Source organism: Peromyscus maniculatus, chromosome 14, assembly GCF_049852395.1.
Source record: "Peromyscus maniculatus bairdii isolate BWxNUB_F1_BW_parent chromosome 14, HU_Pman_BW_mat_3.1, whole genome shotgun sequence".
Classification (NCBI taxonomy): Eukaryota; Metazoa; Chordata; class Mammalia; order Rodentia; family Cricetidae; genus Peromyscus; species Peromyscus maniculatus.
In genome coordinates, this window is record NC_134865.1 from 2,004,702 (window position 1) to 2,027,258 (window position 22,557).

The 22,557-nt window shown below is 40.8% G+C and overlaps 1 long non-coding RNA gene across 2 annotated transcripts; it reads left to right on the forward strand.

Annotated features, from left to right (window-relative positions):
- The first annotated feature begins 351 nt into the window (after positions 1-351).
- Positions 352-17,932, forward strand: LOC143268530 (uncharacterized). Of its 2 annotated transcripts, XR_013044588.1 has the most exons (3): positions 352-615; positions 2,538-2,657; positions 17,174-17,932. It is a non-coding gene; the product is annotated as an uncharacterized LOC143268530 (long non-coding RNA). The 2 variants fall into 2 exon arrangements; XR_013044587.1 differs by lacking the exon at positions 352-615 and having other exon boundaries at positions 1,878-2,657.
- Positions 17,933-22,557: the final 4,625 nt, after the last annotated feature.

Sequence of the window (22,557 nt, forward strand, 5' to 3'; positions counted from 1 at the left end):
TCTGAAGTCATGTGGGAAGTGGAAGTCTGAGACCCTTCCAGAACTTGCTCTTGTGTTTATGATTTTTTTCCCCCCACAAACACAGAGACTCACTAGACACATATGCATGTTAGTTAGTGCTACTCTCCTCTCAACTTCCATGCCTACTCAAAACCCACATGGATGTATGAGGGGCTCACTCTTTGGTTGGGGAAGTGTCACAGAGAAAGCCTGGATCCATGAACATGAACTGTGCTGGTGGGGTGGCTTGGCACACAGAAGATGGCACTGTGACCTATAAACTGATATGGCAAAACTCAGACTTTCTCCATGTTTTTTTTTTTTTTTTTTTCCAACTGGAAGAGTGTGCTATATGCATGCTGAGACCACCTGAATACATGTTGCTCCTTTTGGGTGAGACTTTAAAATTTTAATTTTAAAACACTTTAAAAGTATTTTATGCGTATGGGAGTTTTGCCTGCATGTATGTCTGCACACCAAAAGAGCTTGTTGGATTCCCAGGAGCTGGAGTTACAGGCTGCTGTGAACTGCCATTCAGCTTCTGAGACTCAAACCCGGGTTCTCTGCAGAAGCAGCCATTGTTTTTCACCTCTGAGCCATCGATCCAGTCCTTAGGTGAGTGATATGAAAACAGGGTAAGGGATTTTAGAGTGTGCTGTGGCGGAGAATAGTGAACGTATCATCTCTGTCAACCCAGGCACTCGACTTTAGTCACTATGCATTTAAAAAACATTTTTAGTTTTTCAAAATTTATTCATTTATTTTTATGATTATGAAGGTTTCTCTCTCTCTCTCTCTCTCTCTCTCTCTCTCTCTCTCTCTCTCTCTCTCTCTCTCTCTCTCTTTCTTTGAGACAGAATTTCTCTATGTATCCTTAGCTGTCCTGAAACTCTCTTTGTAGAGCAGGCTGGCCTCAAACTCAGAAATCTGTCTGCCTCTGCCTCTCGAGTGCTGGGATTAAAGGCGTGAACCACCATGCCTGGCAATAATAAAAATATTAAAAATAGATTATGCTCAAGACAGCTGCTAAGAATAGAGCAGGAAAGCAGGCTGTGAGAAGAGGTAAATTTAAAGTTTTAGCTGAGATGTCCAGGGGTGGCCTCATTGAGAATGTGCACCTGATTGAACATTTGAGTCTTTCTTCTACTGAGTTGTGATATCACTTGAGAAATTTTAGCTGAAGAGGGAAGTGATGTGACCTAAAATTTGAATAGTATCACATGGTGGCCATCTTATAAGCAGACTTCATTCTTGAGATGTGAGCTAAGGACAGCTAAGGAGCTAAGGGGCTCCTATAGCGCTGTGGGAATGGGGAGCAGGGGAGAAGCGATCAGATGGAAGCCAGTGGTCTCCATTGTCTCTGGTGGGTCTTGCCTGTTGTGGGGATTGAACTTTGGTCCTCACACATGCCCTGTAAGTGTTCTACCACTGAGCTAAGCTCCCTTCCTTCTGATGAGTATTTTGATGATGGTCAATGCTTTGACCAAAAATATTTCAGTGTTCATTCCAGAAATGACCTCATCTCCATCCTTGATCCCTCAACAAGCTGTTTTGGGGATTCTAAAGGACAGCGTCTTGAAGGTCCTTAACACTTAACAAGGGAAGGTTCCAGTTAGGGGCTGTGGTAAGGATGGAGTGAAAGACAGAGAATGGAAAGACTTGTTCCAGGCCTGGTTCCAGACATTTCACCATTTGTTAAGGACAGTGGAATCTCCTATCAAACTCTCTGACTTGCAGCTTGCTTGCTGCTTCTCTCCCTCCCTCCCTCCCTCCCTCCTTCCCTCCCTCCCTCCCTCCCTCCCTCCCTCCCTCCCTCCCTCTCTCCCTCCTTCCTTCCCTCTCTCTCTCTTTATCTCCTTTACTTTCCTGGAGAAAGATGCAGACATAATTTAGCAGCCTCTAGTATTAGATTTCCATTCTGAGTCTTGGAGAGTGAACCGCGTCACCTGTTGGCTAGTATTTGCTGAGTAGTGTGTGCCTGGTACCTGTTATTTGCTACTGGTGTAAAGGTGAAAAGGCACAGTAAGAACATTCAAGATGCATGGGTCACACAGGTACCTATGCAAGCAGTCTCAACTACAGGGTTATTAGTGGGCCTGGGATGAACATTTAACTCAGCTCCGGAATGTCAGAGGGAGATTCCTGGAGAAAGAAAGGCAGAGAGATGAGTTGCTTTGGTGATATCAAAGGTGTTGGATGATGGTACCTCAGGCTAGAGAACAGAACATGCGTAGGCTGGGAGGTGAGAAGAGATGTATCCAGAGCACCTCAAGCCAAGGATGCTGGGAAGCAGCTGAAGGTGAGGCCAGATTAGAAAAGTAGACATTTATAAGCCACAAGGCTCCATGATGTTAAGACTGCCATTGACTTCCTATCCCTGGACCTTTTTATTTTGTTTGAGCTGCCTGGAATTTTTCTTATCTTCCATCAGTAAACGTGTGAGAAATGAATCAAGAACAAGTTGGGGCTCACTGTCAGCCACTGCAGATTTCCTTCCGATTTTAAAAACCTCTGCCTTCCCCTTGCCTGCTTTCCAGTTTGCACCGACACTTAACCCTCTCCCAGTGGATAGAAACACCCGAGGAAGAGCCCTACGCCCGCAGCTTCCAGCTTGCCGCAGATAAGATGAGAACAGGATACAATTATATGTGGTACTGGTGAGTCTATTTTCTTTCTGGTCTTTTATCTCTATGGTTTTGTTTGTCTTTTTATTGGAATTCTCTTTTTTTTTGATCAGAGGAGGACTTACGATTTGTGTGGGTCCTAGAAACACACAGAGTCACTTATAAAGGCTTGATAAAGGGATGGGCACTCCAGGTGAAGAAAAACTGCAAACTTCAGTCCAGTAAAATCTAGTAAAAATCTACTTAAAGAAGACTACTTAACATTTTTTTTTTAATTAAAAAAAATTTTTTTTTAGCCTTCTCTCCCACAGTTCGCTTTGGGCTTCCGGTTCTCTTTCTTGCCCTCCTGAAGTGAGAGCAGATGTTCAGTTGTTAGTTTATTACAAGAGATTTTACATCTGGAAACAATTTGGGAGATTATATTTGGACTGTAGCTCATCACCTAGCACTGGACACTGTCCACTTGAAAGGAAATAAACCTGGCAATGTTTTAGAACTTGTCTAAGGACACCTGTCCTGCCAGATACAGAGCCCAGATGAGTCCACAGAGGGGACTCAGTCTGATTTGGAGTTGAGGGCTCATTCCTTTTGATTGTTGACACTCACCAGAGGCAGACATCAAATGATGAAAAACAGTAGTCTCAAGATCCTGTGGGTTTTCACTTGGCGTGTTTACTTGTTCAGAGCATCAGGCAGTTACATGCCTTTGTTAAGGTAATCGATCCCTAGACATTTATACAAAGTCACAAAATAGGGAGCAAGGTATAAATCCTGGTGGAGCTATTGGAAAGTAGTTAGTCACTGGCACTAAGTATTTTGCAGTTGGTCTCTGTATCTCGTAATGTACATATGCTTCAAATATTAGAAAAATGTAAATATATCTACCTGTAGATCTCTGTCAGTGGATTTCTACCACTCATCTCTATATCTCAATCATCTGTTTATCTTATTCATAATCTATCTTTAAACTATCATCTATCTTCTTCAACATCTATCTACCTATTATCTATCATTCTATCACCTATCTATCATTTATCTATCTATCTATCTATCTATCTATCTATCTATCTATCTATCTATCTATCTATCTATCTATCTATCTATCCATTGTCTACATCCTATCTATCTATCTATCTATCTATCTATCTATCTATCTATCTATCTATCTATCTATCTATCTATCTATCATCTATCCATCCTCATCAACATCTATCCATCCACCTCTCTCTCATCTAACTACTTCTGTGCAGCTTTCGCCCACATCAAGTGAAGCTTGCTCCTGGCCCAGGATTTTATAACTCATTCTAGCTGTGTTAAAAGGCTCAATGAGTGTTTTTGATTTTCATGCTGAACTCTGCAGCAATTTACAGCAGGTCAATTATGGTTTATCTCCTAGAGTTCCTGCTGAGGCAGGACTGAGCCAGCAAACATGGGACTTGGGTAGGATATAGGAGATGCTTCTCTTTTGAGGGGGCGAGAGTAGCTATGGCTTATCCTGTCATTATTGCACTCTGGTGAGCTTTTTTTTATGAAAGGTTGCTTTGAATCTTCAGGCCAGGACCTATTTTGTGATCATTATAGCTTTTCAAGTCCTGATATCTACTTATCTCTTCAGTAGGCGCCTGTGCGTTTTAGAATTTTAACTCTTTCTGATGCTGTGATAAGCAGGCTAGCAGTGGGATGCCAGCAGAACTATTTCTTCTTGGAGAGGCAAAGAGATAAAGGCTCTTAGTCTATCCACACAACCTAGGCCCATATTAACTAGTACAGACAATCTTAGTGCCTAAATACAGTGAAAGGTGCACAACAGCTTTTTAAGCCAGTCAAAAACAAGCAAGGTTTATAAACTAGGCTTTAATATTATTATCATAAAGGAAACAGAAATCTCCCAAAGTGAGGATGAATAGCGAGGCTCAGAGGAAGCTTCTTACGGATGAGCAGATCACAATGACAAAATCAATCCTGTCTGCCGTTTCTGCTCAGCAGTTGACATGCTGAATGCTCACTCTGTAAAGTTTGAGTCGGTCTATGACATTCCCTCACTTTCTTTACAACATTCCACATCACTCTGTTAGGCTAGGCTAGGCGAAGCTATGGCAACAAACAGCCCTTACTGTATATGGCTAACGCAGCTAGGATTTAGTTTTTGTTCATGCTCTGAGATCAATGAAACTCAGCAGGGGAGCTGTTTATCATAGTCCCTCAGAACTTGGGGCTGATGGGATTTCAGTTCGGCATGTACCTCCACAATCCCCAGGAAGGGCAGAAGGAGTTAGATGGAGGGCTTAGGTTTCTGCCTAGCAGGGATGCATGCCGTTTCTTGGACAAAGCGAGTTACAGGTTCACACCTAGTCCAAGAGCTCAGAGAGACTTAGTCCCATCAGATCAGGAGAGAGAGAGAGGAAAATTACAGATGGCAGAATCACACTGTAGGTGTCCGGAAATGTACTCCAGTCAGTAGACTCCTCCCCTTGCATGTGCAAAGCCCTGGCATCTGGTCCCAGCATCACATAAACCAGGCATGGTGGTACATCCTCCAGAGGTGTGGGCAGGGGGACCAGAAATTCAGTGTCACCCTCTGCTGCATAGTGAGTTTGAGGCCAGCTGGGTACAAGAGACCCTATTAAAAAAAATATCAAACGAAACAAAACAAAGTGGCAAGCAAAAAAATCCCAATTATACCCTGGGAACACATTAAACTGCCACAGTATAGTCAGTCCCACTTTGTTCCGCTCTTGTCATTTTCCATAAATAAGTAAGAGAACGATGTTTTTCCAGTGATAAGAGAATGATTTCATTTAAAAGACCAAGTAAGTTATTTTAAAACACGCCTACTTACTGTTTCTGAGTAGTTAAAACGTATACTCCTTGAGTTTATAGCCAGCTAATTTATTTATGTCATGCCCAGAAACATTGAATTGAATTATTATAATTTCCAGCTTGAATTATTCTTTTTACATTAGGCTTCTTTTAGAATCTTTTTAGGTTCAATGCTGAATCTTTCCCAGAAATACCACCACCACCACCACCACCACCACATACAACAATTAGAATTTTAAATGAAGAAGGCCATTATAGTTGGACTTTCTTTGGACTGCCTGCTCCTGAATAATGACATCAAGACTTATTATTAATTATGAAAGCTAGATCTTAGCTTAGGCTTGTTCCCAACTAGCTCTTATAACTTGACTTAACCCGTTTATATTAATCTACATTCTGCCACATGGTTCATTACTCTCCTACATAGTGTACATCTGACTTCCTCCACATCTGGCTGGCGAATTCCCTCCTTCAGAGTCTTCCCCTGAGTTCTTCTCTTTTCCCTGGAAGTCCCACCTATCCTCTCCTGCCTAGCTATTGGCCATTCAGCTCTTTATTAAACCAATCAGAAGGTGCCTTAGGCAGAGGAGGTAAAACAGAGACATTATCACAGTGTACAAAAAGATTATCCCACAACAGGCCATAGCTTATTGGACATTTACTTTGTGAGAAGCACATTGCTATGTATTAAGTCATCTCATGTAGTCTCCAGAAATAGTTCTCATGATTCTGATTTGGCTGTTGTGGAGATATAGCCTCATGATAGTTAATCGACCAGTAGAGGAACATGCAATTTATGGACGTGGGGTTTGATGCTAGCCAGTTTGACTTTCTGTTCCAGCCCATCCTCTATCTGCCTGCTGTATGTTGCAGCTTGCACGTGCCCACATACTTTCATCTATATGGGACTATGCCCATGTTTTCTTAATGACTTATGCACAGAAAGACCTTTATAGACTACCACAACTCTGACTAGAGCCCCTGAGATTCAAGAAAAGGCAGCATGTCTTATAGTTCAGAGCACAGACTTGGACCCCAGCCTGTTTGATAGTACTTAGCCTCTCTCAGCCCCAGTTTTCTTTTCTGTGAGGTAAATCATAAAAGCGATTTATCTACCTGATCTCCTATGAGGATCTAAAAAGCTATTATTCACAAAACATACTTAGAACATTGCCTTGAACATAGTAGGCATCTTACTGTTTTATGGTGGTGGACTCTCTGGCTCTTAGAACGATGTCCAGGACAGACTGTATCTAGTTGTTCTGTGGCTCGTTGACCTGACACACAGATGGTGCTGTGGTTCTTTGGCTACATTAGGTTGCACATGGTTACAGAGGCATGAGATTACACTCGTCCTGGATGGGAGATTCGGTTTTCTGATTAATCACGTGGGTTGCTCGGGGACATGGAAAGAGGCAGGGGCATGTAATGAAGGCCACTTCTACTGAAGAGATTGAGTTTGGCCTGGAGATTTATCGCTTTTCTTTGTGGGTGGAAATGTGTAGAATTTTAAGGAGTGGCAGGTGGTCTCCCACTGGATACTGTAGTGGTTCAGATGCTGTCGGAGCAGCAGGTCTGTGGGGTCAGCACCTTCTTCACCAGGCTCCTGGCCACTGGTCCCAGCTTGTTTTTCCCTTTCATGGTCAGTGCATGGATAAAAAAAAAAAGTATAAATGTGAACATTTTACCCCAAAATACAGGAAGGGTATTGTCTTTTCTTTTGCCAACCAGTACTTTTTTTTTTAAAGGGTAAATGTATATTTTTTTAAGGAAAAGCAAAACAAAACAAAAAAAACCAACCAACAAACAAAACCCAAACTCCCTGAAGTGGGAGGAGCTTCCAGGAAGACATACCCACCAACTAGTAAGATGAATTCTGGGTTCTTAGAGTGTGGAGGTTGGCATTTGAGAAGTTGAGTTATTCTTCAGGCCAAGCCAGTCATAACTTCCCATCTGCAGGAGACTGGTGTTGATGAAGGTCACCAACTCTGAGTTCTTCATCCTCTTACATTTATGCACACTATTAGTTTTAGGAGACATCAGTAGCAGTCCTGTGCAGCGTGCTTACTTCTCTTACTTTTTGAAGGTGACGAATGTGAGTCCTAGAGAACTGGTGATCGATCTGCTCAGGGGGAGCTCTCTGGTGAAGAGAATGGGTGTGGCTGGAAAGCCTGCACTCTTTCTAGAGGGCGAACCCTGTATGTGGGTTGTTCTTCAGCCAGGTGTTGGAAGGTGGGAAACACCCCTGGATTTAAGAGCCTGAGTCTGAGTGGTAAGCCAGAAGTTAGATAGCTGTTAGGGATTAGGACACATTTGTTTATTTTAAGTAACATTTCAATTCCTTGAAAATTTTATATAAAATTCAAATATTTTGAACATATGCACTCCCTCATCCCCAAATGTTCCCATAACCATTCTCTCTCCTTTCCCATCCTTTCTCATCCAACTTTGAGAATTTTTCTTCCTTTTTCTTTCCCCATTGAGTTTAGTTTGTATTACCCAGCTAGTCTTGGGAATGGAGCCTGCCCTTGCTGTGGCCGATCCACTGGGACCACATCATTAAAGAACGCTAACCCCCACCTCTCCCAGGAGCTATCAAATGTCAATATCTCCTCAGTTAGAGACGGGATATCAAGTTTACCTTCCCCAGTCCATGCTAGGATTTTGTCTGGCTAGAGCTGGTGCATTTGGTCACAACTGCTGTAAGTTCCTATGGGCCAACTCTCCTGCTGTGTCTGGAAAGGACTGTTTCCTTGACCATCTCTGGCTTTTACAACCTCTCTGCCTCTTGTTCCTCGAAGATCCCCCGAGCCTTTCCAGGAGGGGTGTGACATGCATATCCCATTTAGGGCTGAACACCCCATAATTTCTTATCTCCTGCAGGTTGACCAGTTGAGGGGTTCTATGCCAACCACCATCTACGGTAAGGAGAAGTTTCTCTGATGAGAAGTGAGAAATGATCTGATCTATGGGTACAGCCATAAGTCATTAGGAGTCATTTCAATACTATATCCATTTATCAGAATAATAGTGTTGAGTTCTGCCCTAGGGCCGATGACCCATCTAGCCACAGATTCTTGGCCCTTTAAACAATGCCAGATATCAGCTCCATTTCCTTGAGTGGGCCACAGCCTCGGTTAGGAAGTGGTTGGTTTCTCCTGTAATGTCTGTATCCCTATTGCACCCATAGGCGTGTGTTGTTAGGCCAGTCATTGTTGTGGTTTGCAAGGTTCACAGCTGGGTGAGATAAAGGATTGCTTTTTCTCCTCTGGCAATATGCATAGCAGTAAAGAATCAGAACAAGGGAATGTGCTCTTAAAAAAAAAAAAAAAAGAAACTCAGCAATAAAGAATTCTCCAGAGAATGAGGGCAGAAAGCCAAGAGTAGACGTTTGGGCAGCTGAAATCAATGCAGTTTTTGATAAGAAGGGATACAACCTCTGACTCTGAATCAGGCTTTCTGGGAGAAGGTGGAGAGGTGAGCTGCAGAAGGCGTTGTCTATTTTTAGTTGGTTGGTAACCTTTCTCTTACTCCTTTTCTTAAGCTGATATTTCAGAGAGATGTCACTGAATTGCCTAATTAAAACGGATCAGTGCTTAATTTAGTCATCTAAGGAGGATGCTTCGTGGCTGGGATTGAGCTCCCTGACAGTGGGGACTCTCTCTTCTTCTCCTCCAGCTTACAGCAGTGCCTGGCATTCCGTAAATACATTCTTGGTAAATATATGGAACTGAAAAGGCCACCAGGCAATCTTTCATGGTTGTTTTGAGCACTCCTCTCGATAAAATGGGATAGATTCTTATGTCTAAAGTTGCAAGTTATTTCTCATTTAAAAAAGTCATGCATATTAGATAAAACTCATAGCCTAAGCATAAGCAGCAATGCAGTTTACAGGAATTGTATTATGTACTAGGAATACACTGGCTTATGCTTTCATCCTGTGTATAGTAAAGCTGGGATGTATTTCCACTCAGGTCATATTTGGACCTTTCTTAGTTTATTTGATAGTCACCCAGATTTCTGGATTTTATTGCATTGGTTTAAGCAAAACACGACAGCTTTGTAATATGCACCAGAAAATCGACAGCATTAGTGATGAAAGCAGCAGGAAGCTCTCCATTCATGTGCATGTGCATGCATGCATGTGGGTATGTTTTCTAAGATACGGGGTTAGGGATTTAGCTCAGTGGTAGAGCGCTTACCTAGCAAGCGCAAGGCCCTGGGTTTGGTCCTCAGCTCCAGAAACAAACAAACAAACAAACAAACAAACAAACAACAACAACAAAACGCTCTTACTCTGCAGCTCATGCCTGGCCTCTGATTCATAGTCTTCTTTCTTTAGCCTCCGGAATGCTGGGATCACACATGGGAACCACTATGCCTTGCCTGTTTTATTTGTACATTGATAAAACATATCTATTACATTTACTTCTTTTTTAAGGCCAGGAATAACATTCAAGATAATCAGTGTAATTTATAATTTCCTTTATATTATTCACTGAGTAATTGTCATTTTAAGTATTTTAATTTTTCATTTCTAAATTTAAAGTTTGTGCCTTTTGAGTATAGCTCTTCCCCCATCCTTTCTCTGTGTGTATGTGTTGCTAGGGATTTGAACCCTAGGGATTTGAGTGTTTACTAGACAAGCACTCTACCCCTGAGTTACATCCCAGCCCCTTTTATTTTACATTTATTTATTTTTCTTATTAAATTAAAGAATATAATCACATAACTTCCCTCTTCCCTGTCCTCCTTTCAACCCTGCCCATGTTTCCCCTCACTCCCTCTCAAAATTGATGGCTTCTTCTTGATTGTTATTGTTACACACACACACACACACACACACACACACACACACACACACACGCATAAATATATAAATATAATTTGCAGGGTCCATTAAGTGTGGCTTGTGTGTATATGATTTCAGGTCTGGCCACTTTTTATTGGATAACCAGTTAAGGGGCTCATCATTGGGAAAGACTAATTCTCCCTTTTTCAACAGTCATTAGTAATCTGTAGTTCTTTGTTTAAGGGTGGGACTCTGTGAGATTTCTCTCTTCTGAGTTAGTAGGTATTTATTTTAATGGGAGATTTTGTTGTGACACATTCATGAATTGTACAGATATAAAACATGCATGACATAAGCCAAGTGCAGAGATGGGATAATATGGCCAACAAACCATACTTTATGAGTGGATATACACAGCAATACAATACTGTGCAAAATTATATTTATGAAAGGAGGAACCACATTTTTATATATATGATATATTTATCATAATTATTAATAGCATGTCAATAAATAAAATGTTTCCATAGAAGAGAATTTTTAATCTAGTCTCTGATCACTAACCAATGTAATTTTAATATAAAAATATTCTTTAAACACTAAGTTTTTATAAATTCAACATAATATATCCAAATACTCCTTAGGACTGAAGAAATTAAAAACCAAAATTAGAAACAGCGTGGAAGGTAAAGGCAAATAAATGAATCTTTTATGGTTATAATTTGGATAAAGTTATTGCAGAACCTGAACTAAAATATCTTCTCCCCACCGCCCCGCATTTTGCTCTACCTTTTGATACTTTAAAACTTTTTATTAGAATGTTTTATATACCATATATTTTTTAAAAGATTTATTTATTTATTATGTGTACAGTGTTCTATTTGCATGTATCCCTCCAGGCCAGAAGAGGGAGCCAGATCTCATTACAGATGGTTGTGAGCCACCATATGGGTGCTGAGAATTGAACTCAGGACCTCTGAAAGAACAACCAGTGTTCTTAACCTCTGAGCCATCTCTCCAGCCCCAATATATACCATATATTTTGTCATAGTCTTTTCCATCTGCCAGCTCCTCTCAGATCTTCCCCATCTCCTTCCCCATATAGCAAAATTCATGTTCTTTCTCTCCCATCTTCAAAGAGCATCAAAAAAAAAAAAAGATCAAAACAAACAAATATAACTAAGTAAGACAAAGAAATACCAAAATATAACAAGAAGCTCCACTCCCTGACATATAATGTATTGTGTTGACCAGTTTCTTCTAGGGTCTGCCTTGGAGTGTGGTTGATATACCCAATGAGACTCTATTAGAGAATATTGATTTTTCCCCTTCCCAGTGGATATCAATTATGAATAGCTTCTTGATTAGGGGTGGGACCCTGTGTCCACGTTCCCTTCTCGATGCTAGGATTTGATCTGGTTTGAATTTGTGCAGGTCTTTATGCATGCTGCCGCACAGTCTCTGTGGCTTCATATATACATCAGCTCTGTTGTGTCTGGAAGATGCTGTTTCCTTGGAGGCATCCACCGTCTCTGGCTCTTACAATTTTCCCACTCCTCTTCTGTATAGATTCCTGAGCCTTGAGGGGTGGGTCTTTGTAAAGACATCCCAGTTAGGGCTAATGCTCCCAAGTCTCTCACTCTGACCATTGTCCTGTTGTGGGTCTCTGTGTTAACTGCCATTTGCCTCAAGAAGATGCTTCTCTGATGAGGTTGAGCGACGTACTAATATAAAGCATATCTATTGATTTTTGTCACTGTTCAGTTCTTGTTAGGCTGCCATATTGTTAGGCTTCATCTACCTGTTTGTTTTTTTTTTTTTGAGATAGTTTTTCTCCCCCCAGTGGCTTATAAGTCACCAAGTAAACTAGCTAGGTTGGCAGACTAATGAGTTTTAGTGTACCACCAGTTCTGATGTTTATTACCTGGGTTCTGGGGATCAAACTTAGGTCTCCACTCACTTGCAGCAGGGACTTGACTAGTCAAGGTATTTCCCTAGCCCTGATTTGTGCTAATATTTAAATATTAGAAATAATGATAGCTACCTGTACATACATACAGTATGGCCCATCTGGTCTTGAAGTACTTAGGCCGATCAAGCTATGTCCTGTAATCCTGTAACTGTGAGCCTTTTTCGGCCCTCTTCCATGAAACTCTGTGAGTTACAGATCAGAAGTAAAGAGCTGGGGAAAGACACTGAAACCAAATATCAGAAAATCAGGAACTATTCCTGTTTTTTTTTTTTTTTTTTTTTTTTTTTTTTCCATCATACTTGTCCACACAGCTCAGTTGCTGGTCTCTTTGTACTGCTGCTGATTTATGCAATGGAGAACTTGTGATACACGTTTGTTTTCATTTTGCTCATTAGCACTTTTCTCTCCCAAATTATCCAGATTTTTTCTTAGCATTCTGCTTAAATAGGCATGTATAGCCACCCTATCACACCTGGGGCCTCTTCTTATTTGTAGTAACTGTGTTGTTTCTCATGCGGCTGGCTGGGAGACATTAAGAATAAGTTTTTGTATTGAGTAGAAGACTGCATAAAGCCATCTTAGTTAATTCTATGCTCATAAACTAAATCTATGCTAGTTTTAACCTGGCCTTTTCATTTTATACTCTCTCTCTCTCTCTCTCTCTCTCTCTCTCTCTCTCTCTCTCTGTATGTGGGTATGTGTGTTTATATGTGCGTATTTATGTATTAAAGTTAGTGTAATTAGCTCTATCAAATTATTTTCCAGGCACAATGCTTAGAAATTAAAACAATTGATTTTATCCCAGACATTGAGGAAATCCAGAGAATCATGACATACTTTAAAAATCTGTACTTCAGCAAATTAGAAAAAGAAATCTAAAAGAAGTGGATATTTTCCTGATACATGTCACTTACCAAAGTTAAGTCAAGATCAGATAAGCAATTTAAACAGACCTATAACCATTATTGAAATAGAATCAGTCATTAAAAGTTTTCCAACCAAAAGAAATCCCTGGGCCAGATGGTTTTAGCACAGAATTCTATCAGACTTTCAAAGAAGAGTTAATGCCCACACTCCTCAAATTATTCCACAAAATAGAAACAGAAGGAACATTGCCCAATTAATTTTTATAAGGCCACAGTTATCCTGATACCCAAACCACACAAAGACCCAACAAAGAAAGAGAATTGCAGACCAATTTCCCTTATAACAGATGCAAAAATTCTCTACAAAATATCTGCAAACCAAATTAAGAACATATCAAAAAGATCATCCACCATGATCAAGTAGGCTTAATCCTAGAGAATCAGGGATGGTTCCACATACGTAAATTAATAAGTGTAATCTACTGTATAAACAAACTGAAAGACAAAATCCACATATTATGTCATTAGATGCAGAAACAGCCTTTGAAAAATATCCAATACCCTTCATATAGAAGTCCTGGAGAAATTAGGGGAACAAGGGACATACCTCAACATAATAAAGGTAGTTTACAGTAAGCTCATAGCCAACATCAACTTAAATGGAGAGGAACTAAAGGCAATTCCAATAAAATCAGGAACAAGACAAGATTGGAAAGGAGAAAGTCAGAGTACCTTCATTTGCAGATAATATAATAGCATACATACGAGACCCTAAAAATTCCACCAGGAAATTCCAACATCTGATAAACACTTTCAACTAAATAGCTGGATACAAAATTAACTCACAAAAATTAGTAGCTTTCCTATATACAAATGACAAACTGACTGAGAAAGAAATCAAGGAAACGATAGCTTTCACAGTATCTTCAAAATAATATATATATATATTTTTTTGGTTTATCAAGACAGGATTTCTCTGCATAGCTTTGCACCTTTCCTGGAGCTCACTTGATAGCCCAGCCTGGCCTCAAACTCACAGAGATCCGCCTGGCTCTGCCTCCCGAGTGCTGGGATTAAAGGCGTGCGCCACCACCGCCCTGCCCAAAATAATATCTTGGGGTAACTCGAACTAAGAAAATGAAAGACCTGTATGATAAAAACTTTAAGACATTAAAGAAATAAATTGAAGAAGATATCAGAAGATGGAAAGAACTCCTATGCTCATGAATTGGTAGGATTAATATAGTAAAAATGGCCATCCTACCAAAAACAATCTACAGATTCAATGCAATCCTCATCAAAATTCCAACACAATTCTTCACAGACCTTGAAAGGACAATTTTCAGCTTATGTGTAAATGTAAAAACCCCAAATAGCTAAAATAATCCTGAATAACAAAAGAACTTCTGGAGTTATCATCATCACTGACCTCAAATTGTACTATAGAGCTATAGTAATACAAATAGCATGGTATTGGCACAAAAACAGACATGTTGTTCAATGGAATTGAAGACTCAGACAGAAATCTACACACTAGGGACACCTATTTTTTGATAAAAAAGCAAATATATATATATATATATATATATATATATATATATTAGAAAAAAGGCAGTATCTTTAATAAATGACTTTCATCAAACTGGATGGGGGCATGTAGAAGAATGCAAAGAGACATAATTTATCACTCTATACAAAATTCAACTCTAAAGGGATCAAAGAATTCAACATAAAACCAAATATGCTGAGCCTGGTAGGAGAAAAAGTGAGGAATAGCCTTGAATTCATTGACACAGGAAAATACTTTCTGAAAAGAACATTGTAAGTGCAGGCACTAAAATCAACATTTAATAAATGGGACCTCATAAAACTGAAAAGCTTTTGCATGACAAAGGACACCATCATTCAGACAAAGTAGCAGCCTACAGAATAGGAAAAAATTTATCAACTACACATCTGACAGACGGCTAATATCCAAAATATATAGAGTACTCAAAAAACTAGATATGAAGAAAACAAATAACCCAATTTAAAAAAAATGGGGTACAGATCTAAACAGAGAATTCTCAAAAGAGGAAACTCAAATGGCTGAGAAACATTCAAAGAAATGTTCAGCACCCTTAGTCACCAGGGAAATGCAAACCAAAACTACTTTTAGATTTCATCTTACACCCGTAGAGTGACTAAGATCAATAGAACACGTGATACTTGTTCATAGTATACATAGTATGCATAGCTCATACTGACAAAGATGTAGAGTAAGGGGGACACTCTTCCACTGCTGGGGAGAGTGCAAACTTGTACAGCCATTGTGGCAATCAGTGTGGCAGTTCCTCAGAAAGATGGGAATCAATCTACATCAAGATCCAGCTATACCACTCGTGGGCATCTACCCACAGGATGCTTCATCTAACCACAGAGACACTTGCTCAGCCATGTTGATTCCTGCTGTACTCATAATAGCTAGAAATAGAAACAGCCAAGATGTCACCTCAACAGAAGAATGGATATCGAAAATGTGATACATTTACACAATGGAATATTACTAAATCATTAAAAAGAATGAACTCAAGGGATTTGCAGGTAAATGAATGAAACTAGAAGAATTCTGTGGTGATATTTTATTTGTGCTCTAATAAATAAAGCTTGCCTGGAGATCAGAGGAAAAAGCCAGCCATTATAAGTAAACACAAAAGTCATGCAATGTTAGCACACACCTTTAATCCTATCACTTGGGAGGCAGGGATCTGTCTGGATCTATGTGAGTTCAAGGCCACACTGGGAACAAAGCCAGGCGTGGTGGCACATACCTTAAATTCCAACACTAGTTAACCATAAAGGTCTGGAGGTCTGTACAGACAGACAGGAAGTCACAGAGCTGGGCAGGAAGAGGAAGTGATGTAGCTGGACAGAGAGAGCAAATCAGATGGCAGAACAGTAAGGCAAATAGGCATGAGTAGACAGTGTCTTGCTTTTGGAAGCTGTGGAGTTGGTGAGGTAAGGTTAGCTGTGGATTTCCCTATTTCCCTGATCTCTCAGGTTTTCATCCCTATATCTGGCTCTGTGTGTGTGTGTTTTTTAAATTAATAAGACCATTTAGTAATTTGCTTACAGAATTCATCCTGAGTGAGGTAACCCAGACCCAGAAAGACACATATGGTATATATTGGCTTAGATGTGGATATTTGCTGTTAAGTCAATGATAACCAAGCTACAGTTCATAGAACCACAGAGGTTAGGTATAGAGTAAGGGCTGGAGGTGGGAGGGGGTGGGTGGGCAAATAGATCTCCCTAGTAAAAGGAAATAGAATAGTTATGGATGGATGGATGGGGGACTGGGATGGGAGGACCAAGTGGGGATGGGGAGGGAAGAGGGGAAGGAAGGCGGGAATATGAGGAGAGACAGTTAAAATGAAGGTCCATTTGAGGGGTAGTATGGAAACCTAATACAGTAGAAGCTTCTTAAAATATATACAGATATGAAGGTGATCTAAATGAAATCGTCAAATAATATGGGGACAGAGCCCCAAATGGCCATCTCTGTGTACCAAATGAAGCTTCCAGTACCAGGATTGGGTTACATCTAATGGTGTTGCTGGCCAAAGGGGTTCCATGGGAACCCACAAACAACCCAGGCCAAAACTATAGGTTGCTCTCCTCAAACTGATGGCAAGCCCCGCCCCCCCCTTGCTGAAGACAACATTTACACAACTCACTGAACATGGAGATGTCGAGCTGGTGCCTACATAGAACCTTCACTCCTCCATTCTGGTGTCTCTGATACAGGAAGATATTCTGCAGGCTCCCAAAGGAGAAATAGAAACGCCAAGCCTGTCACACACCCTTTGATCTACAGTGGTGTCCTGCCTGCAGGATATGTCAGTGCAGCGGTGGCACAAAGCTTGTGGGAGTCACCAACCGATATCTGATTTGACTGAAGGCCAACTCCATGAGATGGGAGTGTCTACTGGACACTGCTTTAGTGACCAAGAACCTGAGACTAGGTAGCCCAGAGACCTAGAGTAAAATAAAATATTACTGTTCTACTTAAAGAATATAGCAACGGAATGACTCCTAATGGTTTCTTCTCTCCTCACAGATCAGCGCCTTGCTCAGCCATCATCAGAAAAGCTTCCTTCGGCAGCGGATGGGAACAAATACAGAGACCCAGAACCAGACAGGCAGAGAGCTAAGAGACCGTGGAACACACAGCCCTAAAATGAATATCTCCATAAAATCCCTCCCTTCAGGGCTCAGGGAACCCTGAGGAAGAGGAGGCAGAAAGAGTTTAAGAGCCAGAGGGCATGGAGGACACCAAGGAAACAAGGCCCTTGAAGTCAACATGATCAGAGCACATATGAACTCAGATACTGAGGGCCTGCACTGGTTTGCACCAGATGGGGCCCTAGAGCTAAAAGATCACATGCCCTATCCCTAACCCAGAAACATCACCAGCTGATAACCACTTGCAAATGAAAATGGAGTTTTCTCCAAGGGAGTCTCACTGGAGAAACAAATCACTCTTAAGGGTAGGCTGCATGCCCCGCAGTAGACGATCAACAGAAAATCAACTCAAGTGTAGTTTTGGAGGTTTTTTTCCTCATGTCATGTCAATGCTTTTCCTCTTTTTTTTTATATTTTATTTATATATTTTTGCTCTCTTTTTACTCTACAGGTCCTTTGCATATATATGATGGCCTCCAGTTTAGTGTTTTTATGGGATTCTTGAGTGCAAATGAGTGGGTCTCTGTGTTCCTGGTGCCTTTTTTGGGGGGCTCTTTTACTTCTGCTTGTTTCTTTTGTCATATTCCAGTGTGTTAGTTTGTGTTTGATCTTATTATATTATATTTTATTATTAGCCTTTAGAATCCTATTTGTTTTCGAAGGAGAGATGGGAAGGAAGTGGGTCTGGATGGGCAGGGAGGAGCTGGGATGAGAAGAGGGAGGGAAACTTTAATCAAGGTGTATTATATAAGGAAAAAAAACCCTATTTTCAATTAAAGGAGAAAGCAATTTCCTCACAGGAGTGCCCCCAGCACCTTGGAGTTTAGTTGTTTCCAGATATAGTCAACTTGACAACCAAGGTGAGGTATCACAATGATATAAGTAATATAGGCATAAATAGAAGGGCAGAAGTCATGTAATCGCTATGATGGATGGAGAAAAGACCTTGGATAGCACACGATGTTCCTTTATGATAAAAGAACCTGAAGAACTAGGAACGGAGAGAGCACACCTCAACATAAGAAGGCTACTGGTGACAAAGCCACCATTCAGCGAGACAGAGAAACCTGAACCATCTCTGCTAAGATCAGGATCAAGACAAGAGCATCAAACTCCTGTTTGATTTAGTGCTTAAGGCTTCGCAGCGGTTCTCAGCCTTCCTGACACTGCGACCCTTTAATACCGACCGTCCCTCACGGTGTGGTGACCCCCAACCATAAAATTATTTTGTTGTTATTTCAGAACTGCAATTTTGCTACTGTTATGAATTATAATGTAAATATAATGTGATCTGTGACCATAATGGGGTCATGACCCACAGGTTGAGAACCTCTCTCTTAGAGCAATATGACAAAAGAAGGAAATACAAGGAAGACAGATAGAAAGGAAGGTGTCAAAATGTCCTTATTTGCAGATGGCATGATTCCACACATAAGAAGTCCTGAAGACTCGACCAAAAATTCTTTTTTTTTTTTTTTTTTTTTTTTTTTTTTTTTTTTTTTTTTTTTTTTGGTTTTTCGAGACAGGGTTTCTCTGTGTAGCTTTGCGCCTTTCCTGGAACTCACTTGGTAGCCCAGGCTGGCCTCGAACTCACAGCGATCCGCCTGGCTCTGCCTCCCGAGTGCTGGGATTAAAGGCGTGCGCCACCACCGCCCGGCTTCGACCAAAAATTCTTAGAGCTGATAAACACTTTCAGCAAACTGGCAAAATACAAAATCAACGTACAAAACCCAGTAACCTTCCTAAATGCCAGTGATAAATGTAGAATAAAGAAGTCAGGTGGACAATTACATTCACAGTAGTCTTAAAAAAACAAAAAACCAAACCAACCAAACAAAAACCAAAAACCCAGAAAATATCTTGGAATAGACCCAACCAAGGAACTGAAAGATCTCTTCAATAGAAAATTTTAATATGGATCTGGGTATGGTGGCACACGCCTTTAATCCCATCACTCAGGAGGTAGAGGCAGGTGGATCTCTGAGTTCAAGGCCAGCCTGGTCATGAGTTCCAGGGCTACACAGAGAAACCTGTCTCAAAAAACCCCAAACCACCACCACAACCACTATCACCATAACAGAGAACCAAAACCAAACAGAAATAGAAGATACTAGAGGAGGAGCGAACCCTCATGCTCATGGGTCAGAAGAATTAATATTGTGGTTGTCCTATCAAGAACAATCTGCAGGCAAATACAAAACTAATAAAAATTCCAGCGAGGGTCTTCACAGAAATAGAAAAAAAAAAAAGCTTACAGTTCACGTGGAAACACAAAAGACCCCAAATAGCCAAAGCAATCCTGAGCAAAAAAGAAGAGTGCTGAGACATCACTATGCCTGATTTATACGACAGAGCCACAGTAATAAAACAGCCTCATATGACACACAAACAAACACCCAGATTAAGGGAATAGAATAGAGGACCCAAATATGAGGCTGTGAAACTACAGCCATCTTATTTTTGACAAACACATATATAGGAGAAAAGATAGCTTTATCAAGAAAGCTGTAAAAGCTGGGTATCTACATGTAGACAAAGAAACCCATTTTTTGTCTCTCACCCTGCACAAAAACAAGATCCAAAGGGACCGAGGAGCTCAAAATGAGACGAAACTCTGAAAAAAGTAGGAAGTGATGTCAAGATATGGGAATAGGTAAGGACTTTTTGAATAGGACTCTGGTCACTCTGGAAACGAGACCAATAGTTGACAAATGGGACCTCATGAAACTCAAGGCCCTCTGTACAGTAAAGGACACTGTTAAGTGAGTTTGAAAAGGCAGCCTACAGAATGGGAGAAAATCTTCACCAGATGCCCATCTGACAGAGGATTAATATCTAGAATATACAAAGAACTAAAAAAGAAAATCAAGGAAACAATTCAGTCAAAGCCACATGCTGCAGAGAACAGAAAGATCTCAGAAGAAATACCAGTGCCTGTGGTGATATTGTGTTCCCCAAAATATTGTGCACCCTAATAAACTTATCTGGGGTCAGAGAACAGAACAGCCGCTAGGTATAGAGGCCAGAAAATGGTGGCACACATGCCTTTAATCCTATCACTTTGGGAGGCAGAGATCCATAGGATCTCTGTGAGTTTAAAGCCACACTGGAAACAGCCAGGCATGGTGACTCACGCCTTTAATCCCAAGAAGTGAGCCTATAATCCCAGGAAGTGAGGGCAGAAAGCAGAAAGATATATAAGGCCTGAAAACCAGGAGCTAGGCTGGTTAAGCTTTAGGCTTCTAGCAGGAGCAGTTCAGCTGAGATCCATCTGGATGAGGACTCAGAGGCTTCCAGTCTGAGGAAACAGGACCAACTGAGGAACTGGTGAGCTGAGGAAGCTGTGGCTTGTTCTGCTTCTCTGATCATTCAGCGTTTACCCCAATACCTGGCTCCAGATTTGTTCTTATTAATAAGACTTGTTAAGATTCGTGCTACAAGTGGCTAATAAATATTTCTTAAATGTCCAAAGTCCTTAGCTATCAGTGAGATGCAAATCAAAATCACCCAGAGAGTCTGTCTGCAGTGAGACTCTGTGATCAAGAACATAAATTTCAACAAATGCTGGTGAGGATGTCGGGAGAGGAGAACACTTATCTACTGTTGGTGGGACTATAAATTGGTCTGGCCATATGGAAATCATTGTGGAGGTTTCTTGAAAAAGCTTAAAATACAATTCCCATTATCCAGCTATACCACTCCTGGGCACATATCCAAAGACTCTGTGTTCTGTTTTAGAGACCCTGGCTCATCCAGGTCCATTGCTGTTCTCTTCACACTAATTGGGAAATGAAGGAACCATATCTCAACATAATAAAGACTATACATGACAACATCGTGCTAAATGGAGATGTTTTTGATTCATTTCCACTAAGATCATTAACAAGACAAGGGTGTGGGAATGGAATGGAATTGGCCTAGACATCCATCAATGGATAAATGGATAATGAAAATGTGATACATATACATAATGCCACTTTATTCTGCTATAAAGAAAATGAAATTATGGAATTAGCAGAAAAATGGACGAAATGGAAAATAGAATGAATGAGATAGAGTAAGCTAGAAAGACAAGTGCCACATGCTCTCTCTCTTATGCAGACTCCTGTTTTTAAAGGTTTAGATCTGTATGTTTAACTTGGAGTGCCTGTAGAGGTCGGGAAGCTAGAAGGGGGCCATGGGGGGTCTGGGGAGACAGAGTACTTAAGGGAAGGGCAAGTAACAGAGCACAGGTGATGTAGAAGCAGAAGTGTGTGTCAGAGGTGGAAAGGTTTAAGTGGGGATGGAGGTGAAGGGAAAGGGGATTGGAGGAAGGGACCGTTGGACAAAGCTCTTCTTTTAACCTAATTAAAAATACAGTTGTTTAAAAACTAGTTTGAATTGGTGGATAATGCTGTTCCTAGAAGCTGCAGGACATTGAACTTTTAAAGTTCCAGCACCTGGTGTATCTCTGTTGACTGTTGGTTGGAGTGTCCGCACAGGCCCCCCAAACAACATAGTCTATTACCATTCCTCTTGGTTGCCCACTAGATGATATGATAAGACCCCATTGCTAGAGAAACCATGCATTGTGGTTGCAGAGGGTAGAGAAACCAAGCTGGAACTGAGCTGGAAGAGTCCTTCCCACGGGCATTGATAGTGCTGGAAGGTGCTGTGTGGCTATTTGAGGAGAAAAGTCATGGACAGTCTTACCCAACAGTGAATTCTGTGAATTGGTCAAAGTGCTGAGAATAAGTGCCTCTTGGGTGCTCAGTTCTAAAGAAGACATCTTTTCTACCTCATTGAAGACTCAGGGAACACTGTGGAAGAGTGCATGACATGGCTGTTATACCCAGGAACTCACAGTGGTTACCTGCATAAAACCTACACAAGACGGAGCCTACCAACATCCTGGCTAGAGGAGTGGTCCATGGGTCCCCACCTCTCCACAAGTAGATACAGGCAGTTAGTGGTTGCTGAGGTGGGGGGTGTATTCCTCAGTGGTGTAGTCATTTCACATTACAAAAGCAGTATTTTTAGTTCTTTTTTTTATCATACAAAAACCCCTGTAACTACGAAAGATGATATGCCAGCTTCTTTACTATCTATATGGATTATAGCATCTATTATATTTACCTGATGCACACAAATTTATTTAAAAAACAAAGAAATCAATTAATTTCCCCAAATCACACAGAGAAACCACAGAGACTACACTCTGTTTGCTCCTAAACTGGCTAGTCCTTCAGCCAAGTCCTACTTGACAATAGTCGAATGACA